General features: G+C 37.0%; 1 pseudogene; it reads left to right on the forward strand.

Annotated features, from left to right (window-relative positions):
- The first annotated feature begins 7,139 nt into the window (after nucleotides 1-7,139).
- Nucleotides 7,140-7,742, forward strand: LOC102981437 (proteasome subunit beta type-6-like; annotated as a pseudogene).
- The last annotated feature ends 1,626 nt before the right edge of the window (nucleotides 7,743-9,368 follow it).

Genomic DNA, 9,368 nt, shown 5'->3' on the forward strand with positions numbered 1-9,368 from the left:
TCAGAGGCCATGGCTCACGGGCCCAGCCGCTTTGCGGCATGTGGGATCCTCCCAGACCGGGGCGCGAACCCGGTTCCGCTGCATCGGCAGGCGGACGCGCAACCACTGCGCCACCAGGGAAGCCCCGGAACATTTTTAAATGAGAAGAGATCAACATAAAATACTATCATAGGATTATAAAATAGAAGGAAAAGCAAGATTTGAAATCAGGTTGACTTACAAAGCAATAACAACGCATATTATGAAGCTAGAATGATAGCAATTATTTTCAGAGAGAGAATAACCTCTGTTTCTGGAGGTGAAAATTATTATGTATTTACATATTAGTTTAGTTTGACCTCTAAGAATCTGTTTTTACATAGCTGACTTTGTAAATTCACTCAGGTTCATGTATTTTTTCATTTACCATATGTTCACAGTTATGCTTAAACTTAAGTTAATTGGAGCTCCAGGGTCAATACAGGGTCAGATGAAAATCGTGCTAATGAAGATGATTACTTCAGCAGAGCCCAGTTTATAAACTGTTTATTCTTTTCTGAATCAGGAGGTATTATGGCAGAGTTCCAGTCAGCAAAACGAGGGCTTTGTAATAATAAAACATCCTCTTGTATCTTACTATGCATTCCAAAGTTTTCCTCTAAAGGGGCCAAATTATTTTCTCAGAAGGCAATTTCTACATGCAAGGAGGCAATATGAGTTCAAACTTCAGTCTTTGATCACATTCACCTTGCTTAGAAGAAATCTATTTAAAGGCTACGTTTCCAAATGTAGTGGCATAGTAAAATATGTTGACTATTATTTGTAAACCAATCATAATTCATATGATCACATAATCATAGTTAGAAAAGAAAATGAAAGCAGAAGAGCTAAAATAATTTTGTTCAAAAGTCTCAAAGTTTTATTTATTCAAACTCAGATCCTAATATAAGCCCAAACATGATTATTCATCATGGTAAATTTCACCATGACCACTTCACCTCTATGATTTTTGCTGTACAACATCCAACAGCCATTGAACATAGATGTATGAGAATGTCAGAGTATTTTTGCATTGATTACTTTATCTAACCACTTCATTTTGTAGAGGATGTTTGAATACCAGACGGACTGATTTTCCTAGTATCACACAAGTAGCTGTGAAAATGTGATTAGAACCTACATCTTTTGATTTCCAGATTAAGATTTATTCCTCTACATCACACTGCATCTTGCTACTATTTTCTTAGTCTGTTTGTAGATGATTTAACATGTGGATTTTTCTGGAGTAATGCAAATAAGCAATTCTTTAAAAAAAAAAAAAAGAAAAGGAATTCCTGGTTTTGGGGCTACTTAAGTCTGTGACAGATAGCTGATAGCATAAAAGGCTTGTATGGGTAACATTGCTCATGATGAAACACTTGGTTGAAAGATCATTTGATTGTGTGTTGTGATTTCAGTTTAGAACTAAAAATGTTGTTTGAAAATAATTCATGATCCACAAAAAATACACATTGTGTATAATACATCCAGGTTTTATATTTAGTTATATCACTCATGTATAAACACTCACATTCCTAGAAACTTCAAAAGCAAAATTGCAAATAAATGTATAGAATTCCTCTCTGTGCCTGAAAATTTAAAAATATATATTGACCATATATCCAAAAGCTGGCCTGGTAACATTCAATTTTCTTTTCAATTAGAAGCACAGCAGCACCAATAACACAGCAAAGAAAGTACATCCCCACCAAGCCAGCAGATATAACTTTTCCACTAGTTCTGTGATATTTTAGAAATACTTCCCCACATCCGGCTGAATTTTTTTTCCTGTATTTTCATACAGTTGCTATTTGTAGCTAAAATAAGTGCACAAAAGGGCAGATACTACTACTCTATTAACCCATCAAATATGAATTGCCATACTAGTCACATCAGACTAGAAAGAAATGTGAAAATAGAAAGCTGAATATAAATTATCTGGATGAATTTCTAATTTATGAATATATTTCTTTATGACTATACAAAAGGAGAAATTGCAGACAAAAAGCACAATGAAATCTGAAAATTTCCTGGGCTCAGGGATTAAAAAAAAAGCTAATATTGATTAAATTGATAGTTTTTCTTATTTGGAAAAGATCAATCTATCTGCTATAGTCTGAATATTTATGTCCCCCCTCAAATTCCTATGTTAATCTGATGCTCAATGTGATGGATTTTGGGAAGTGATTAGGTCATGAGCACAGAGCCCTCATAAATGAGATTAGTGCCCTTATAAAAGAGGCTCCAGAGTGATCCCTAGCCTCTTCCGACTTATTAGGACATAATGAGAAGTCTGCAACTTGGAAGAGGGCCCTCACCTGACCATGCTGGCACCCTAATTTTGGACTTCCAGACTCTAGAACTGAGAGAAATAAATGTTTGTGGTTTATAAGCCTCCCAGTCTGTGGTATTTTGTTATAGCAGTAAATGGATTAAGACAGTCTCTTTAAAGTCGAGATTTCCTACATGAAAATTTTCCCAATTCTGTTTAGTTAAATGCAGTATTCTTCAGGCCCTAGGTGTGGAAAACTATCACTTTTACTACCTATAAAGTCCATTGAGTTCACAGCTCATGGTTTCCCAGGGCTTGTACTACTTCCTTACACAGTACATTTTCAACATCCTCACTCTCACTCCAAAGTGATCAAACATTGCTTAAAACTTGCGAAGGTAAAAAGTGTGGTTATTATTTTACTATATTCCACTTGGATATATGTGATTCTTGTAGGCTCTATCCATATTCACAGATAGTTTGAAATTCAAAGATATCTGGGGCTTCCCTGGTGGCGCAGTGGTTGCGCGTCCGCCTGCCGATGCAGGGGAACCGGGTTCGCGCCCCGGTCTGGGAGGATCCCACATTTCGCGGAGCGGCTGGGCCCGTGAGCCATGGCCGCTGGGCCTGCGCGTCCGGAGCCTGTGCTCCACAACGGGAGAGGCCACAGCAGAGGGAGGCCCGCATACCGCAAAAAAAAAAAAAAAAAAAAAAAAAAGATATCTGAACAGTGATGCCTGGAGTCAAGTCTTTTTGATAATGATGATTCTTTATAAATTATGTTATTATATATTATAACATGTATTATAAAATTATATATAAAATTATATCTATTGAAAATTAAAAAGTGCAACACTATAAATCAAATGATAGAGCAATTGCAGGTGTTAGCAAGGAAAAACACGGTCAAGCACAAATCTATAATTGAAGATGAGCACAATGATTTGAAGCAAATCTATAAAGCATCACATAATAATATACTGAATCTCTAGGCTAGATATTTATTCTTCCTCTTTTTAAAGTCATCTCTCTTTACCCATTTTCACAGCAGAGGGAGGCCCGCATACCACAAAAAAAAAAAAAAAAAAAAAAGATATCTGAACAGTGATGCCTAGAGTCAAGTCTTTTTGATAATGATGATTCTTTATAAATTATGTTATTATATATTAGAACATGTATTATAAAATTATATCTATTGAAAATTAAAAAGTGCAACACTATAAATCAAATGATAGAGCAATTGCAGGTGTTAGCAAGGAAAAACACGGTCAAGCACAAATCTATAATTGAAGATGAGCACAATGATTTGAAGCAAATCTATAAAGCATCACATAATAATATACTGAATCTCTAGGCTAGATATTTATTCTTCCTCTTTTTAAAGTCATCTCTCTTTACCCATTTTTCTTTTTATTCTTTCCCATTCACTAGAACAAGTTCCCTTCGTTTACTGCTTATAAGTTCCTTATTCTGTTTCTTCAGAATTTCACATTGTGCCTTCAGAATTTCACATTGTGCCTGGTACCTGGTCATAAAACTTTGCTCATGAATAAAAATATCCAGACGAAACTGGATCTAGTGGGCATAAATGAGTAAAGTATAATGAGACACTTCAATGAATGGCTTGGTTATAAGACTATCTCTAATGAATATTTTTGAGAATAACTTTTCTGGATACCAGCAATAATAAGTTACAGTGAAAAAGTACCCTGTCGATAATCCCCCCATAAAATATAAAATAGTAGGACATTATGTAGCGCCTGAGTGAGATAAGATTTTATTAATATACAAGCATTGAATCAATGAAGAGACAAATCATGCTGTGAATGGAAGCCCTGAGAGTATAAAGATCTTGGTTCTTCTAATATTTATTTACTTAACTTGATTTCAATAATAATCTCAAAATGTCATTTTTTCTTATTCAAAAGCTAAGGTGCTTGTAAAATTGTTCTTAAATAAGAAAGAGGCAAAAATAGCTACAAATAGTTTGAAACAGAGGAGTAAAAATAAAATTTCCCTACCATATATTAAAACATATTTAACCAATACTGTAGTTAAAAGACAGTTGAACTATAGTATAAGAATAAACAGGGGGGCTTCCCGGGTGGTGCAGATTGAGAATCCGCCTGCTGATGCAGGGGACACGGGTGCGTGCCCCGGTCCAGGAAGATATCACATGCCGCGGAGCGGCTGGGCCCGTGAACCATGGCCGTTGAGCCTGCACGTCTGGAGCCTGTGCTCCCCAATGGGAGAGGCCACAACAGTGAGAGGCCCGCGTACCGCAAAAAAAAAAAAAAAAAAGAATAAACAGGAAGATTTAACACAAATAGAAAAAGATAAGCAGAAACAACATTATTACCAGCATTTTGGTGTTAGAGTAAATCATATTTCTAAGAACTTGGAAATTAGCTTACTCTCAAAGAGGTGAATTGTGAAATTAGCACATAATTGTGCATATAAAATCACCATAAAGAAGCCATACAATTGTGTATATTGTAAAGCATCAGTTGACTAATGACAAAAAAAAAAAAAAGAAATCAAGCAGTTTTTTTTTTTTTTTTGGCTGTGCCACCGGCTTGTGGGATCTTAGTTCCCCGACCAGGTATTGAACCCAGGCCCCGGCAGTGAAATTGCTACCACTGGGCCACCAGGAATTCCCACCCCAGCCATTTTCGATTATTATTCTGAGCTGTCTGCCCGTCTGCCTTACTGAAATAAAAGCACTGATCCTGGAGACATGAGTGTGTGGTCATTGTGGCAGTTACACTTCTCGCTGTAAATGAATTCATTGACATCTGGCTTTGTGTATCAGTCTTGTGTAAGTTTGGTTTAGATGTATCACTCCTAGGAGAAAAATCTATTTTTGATGTGTTGACAAATCAGCACTTGGACTACGTCAGGCAGAAAGTCAGACCCTGGCGTACAGTAAATTCATCATGGAATTACCTTTCTAATAAAAGCTGTAGGAGGCAGCCTGATGGCTTCCTCTTGATGATCTCTGACTTGACTGCTGGGCACACATGATTTTCTTTTGGGCTTTCTCATTTGATATTTAATCAAGTTAGGAAATACCATAATTGGTGAAATTTTGTTTTATTCAATAAAATTACTGAGAAATTAGCAAGAAAGACTCATTTCTCTCGCATTCACAAAACTCAGTTCCAATTGTACAAAAGTACTGTGAAAAAAATGAACAGATTAAAAAGCTAGACAGGGCTTCCCTGGTGGCGCAGCGGTTGCGTGTCCGCCTGCCGATGCAGGGGAACCGGGTTCGCGCCCCGGTCTGGGAGGATCCCGTGTGCCGCGGAGCGGCTGGGCCCGTGAGCCGTGGCCGCTGAGCCTGCGCGTCCGGAGCCTGTCCTCCGCAACGGGAGAGGCCGCAGCAGAGGGAGGCCCAAAATCTATTTTTGATGTGTTGACAAATCAGTACTTGGACTACGTCAGGCAGAAAGTCAGACCCTGGCGTACAGTAAATTCATCATGGAATTACCTTTCTAATAAAAGCTGTAGGAGGCAGCCTGATGGCTTCCTCTTGATGATCTCTGACTTGACTGCTGGGCACACATGATTTTCTTTTGGGCTTTCTCATTTGATATTTAATCAAGTTAGGAAATACCATAATTGGTGAAATTTTGTTTTATTCAATAAAATTACTGAGAAATTAGCAAGAAAGACTCATTTCTCTCGCATTCACAAAACTCAGTTCCAATTGTACAAAAGTACTGTGAAAAAAATGAACAGATTAAAAAGCTAGACAAAAATGTAGGTGAATATTTGCCTTATCTCTGGATGGGAATAACATTCTGTGTATCAAAGTGATAAAATATAGCATAAAAAGAAAGATTAATAGATTTGACCTAAAACATAAAAAATTTTGTGTGAATATAAAAAATTAAAACTGCAAGTTGAAAATAAAATTATTAACTATGGTAATAAATAAAGCAATCAGATAATACCTATAGTCTATGAGGATACTCTAAACAAGATGTCAAAGCCTACAAATAATGGAAATGGCATACCTGGAGATAATTCACAAAAGAGGAAATACATATGATTGATAAATTCATGAAAATGTAGTCATTCTGACAGTAAAAGAAATGCAGATTAACACAGAAATGAACAAATTTTTAAACTATCAAATTAGCAATAAACAATATTAATATTTAAAGTTTGAATGAGACAGGTAAACTCTCATACTACTTGTTGAAAAGTAAAATAATTTAAGCTTTTTGGAAAGCAATTTGTTGATATTTATACAAGTCTACTGATTTATACTGTAAAAGGGAAAGAAAAGTAAATTCCTTGTCCTACAGGGAAGAAAACGTTTCTATCTCAGGCTATCTAGGGTACTCTTTCAAGTAGATTCAAATTTTAAAGAGCAATTCTAAATAGGCAAATTGGTACTGCTTATATTTCAGTGGTATTGGGGCCTCTGAAGTTATTTCCAATCTACTTCCAGACAGGTTTGAAGACAAATCTTATCTCTTTTTCTTTCTCCCTCTTTCTCCCCCCTTCACTCTCCCCGCCCCATAGTGGTGATGGTGAGGAAACAGAGAGATAAGAAACTAGTTCTCTAAGGTGGAACACACACACACACACAGACACACACTGTAGTTTGGATTCTTTGGTCTGCTGGTCCACTTTTCCTTCCTTCTCTTCTGATCAGTTCATTACAGCAGGCGTCACCTTCTCATAGATAAATGTCAGACATGATTTTAAGAAGAGAAATGATTTTTAAATATTTGGAATATTAACATACAATATTATAATTCTTCATGGGAGACTTTTTGGAAGTGCTAGAGTTGTGGTGCTTTACGACAGTTGCTTTGTGGCCGTACGGGAGGAGAAGATGGCAGATACCTTAGCAGCTGCTTGGGGAGGGCGGCCAGCACCAGCCTAGGGGCCTGAGGCCATTATCCCCAACTGGGAAAACCGGAAAGTCTCAACAGAGACCACTATCATGGCCGTGCAAGTTGATGGAGGCGTGGTTCTAGGAGCCGACTCCAGAACAACCACTGGGTTGTACATCGCCAATCAAGTGACTGACAAGCTTGACCTCTATTCATGACTGTATTTTTTGCTGCCGCTCAGGCTCAGCAGCTGATAGCCAGGCAGTAGCTGACGAAGTCATTTATCAGCTTGGTTTCCACAGCATTGAGCTGAATGAGCCTCCTGTGGTACACACGTCAGCCAGCCTTTTTAAGGAGATGAGTTACCGATACCGAGAAGACCTGACGGCAGGAATCATCATTGCGGGCTGGGACCCCCAAGAAGGGGGACGGCTCTCGCTTTGGCCATGGAGCGGGACGGCTCCAGCGGAGGGGTGATCCGCCTGGCAGCCATCGCAGAATCAGGGGTAGAGCGGCAGGTACTTTTGGGAGACCAGATTCCCAAATTCACCATTGCCACTTTACCACCTCCCTGAATCCTAGGATTCTAAGATACAACAAGAGACACCCCATACTGATGGCAAAATTCAATAAACAGTTTGTCACTGAGAAAAAAAAAAATGCCTGTGGGGGATGTGAAAGAAGGAAGCAGATTTGACTTCAGTAATTGATGAGGTAATCAGTAGCTTTTGTGCCCCATGAAACATGTTCATGGTTAAAACAAGCTCTCTCATATCTACTGTTGTACTCAAGCCTCTCTGTGTGCTCTGTGGTACAGGAAGAACATACATCTGCAGAAGAAACATTCCTGCCAGAATGTGCATTCTTCATTCCTCAAGGATTTCAATGTCTCCCAAAAGATGAAATATTATATTTAAAGGATTAAGATATAATTATTGTATTCTTTTGTAAAATAAAAGATTCCTTTTGAATCTAGGTTCTACTACCTAATGGACTGTGAGTTTATGCAAGTTAATTTCTCTTGCACATGTTCCTCATCTGTAAAATGATGATAATATTCCATTTGGCTGTAATGACAATTAAGTGAGATGATGTCCTATGGATGTGTAATTTAGCTGGTAAATAATAGATGTTTTATTATTACTGTTATTGTTATTATCATCATTATTACCTGTTTATGAAAGAACAGTGGGAGATTAGAAGATAGAACCTGATGCCTCCCATAAAGTAGCTAATAATCATTGGGGGACCTGATGTAGCAAGGAGCATAGACAGGCTGAGGTAACATATAACTAAGCATAGACTAAGAAATGAACTAACCAGCCTCAAGTTTCCAAATCATAACATTTTAAATAAAATCATTTCCAACTGTAATATTTCTCTAGAAGGAAGCACTATTTTGTGTTTAAAGGATTATTTGAGTTTGGATTAGACTTTAAGGGTGGATTTTCCTAAAATAGGCAATACATAATATCTTTTAATATGCTTACTGTTTCTAAGTAAATGTCCATAACCGTGAACAATTATAAAACTGCATTAGCCCATTTGGATATATAGATTTTTTTCCTGATTATAAAAGCAATATATATTTTTCTTTTTATTGAACTACAGTCGCTTTACAATATTATATTATTTTCAGGTGTACAGCATAGTGATTCAGAATTTTTGCAGGTTATACTCCATTATAGGTTATTACAAGATAATGGCTATTATTTCCTGTGCTATACAGTGTATCGTTGTTATTTATCTATTTTAAACATAGTTTGTATCTGTTAACCTCATACGCCTAATTTGTCCCTTTCCCCTTCACTCTTCCCGTTGGTAACTACAAGTTTGTTCTCTATGTCTACCAGTCTGTTTCTGTTTTACATATACATTCATTTGTATTACTGATTTTTTTAGAGTCCACATATGTGATATTATACAGTATTTGTCTTTCTCTGACTTATTTCACTAAGCATAATATTCTCTAGGTACATCCATGTTGCTTCAAATGGCAGAATTTCAATCTTTTTAATGGCTAAGTAATATTCCATTGTACATATATACACCACATGTTCTAATCCAATTGTCTGTTGATGGGCACTTGGGTTACTTTTGTGTCTCGGCTATTGTAAATAAAGCTGCTATGAACATTAGTGTTTTATAGTTTTTTCCAATTAGTGTTTTAGTTTTTTCCAGATATATGCCAGGAGTGGAATTGCCGGATCATAAGCAATATGTATTTC

The sequence above is a fragment of the Physeter macrocephalus genome, chromosome 11, assembly GCF_002837175.3.
Source record: "Physeter macrocephalus isolate SW-GA chromosome 11, ASM283717v5, whole genome shotgun sequence".
Taxonomy (NCBI): Eukaryota; Metazoa; Chordata; class Mammalia; order Artiodactyla; family Physeteridae; genus Physeter; species Physeter macrocephalus.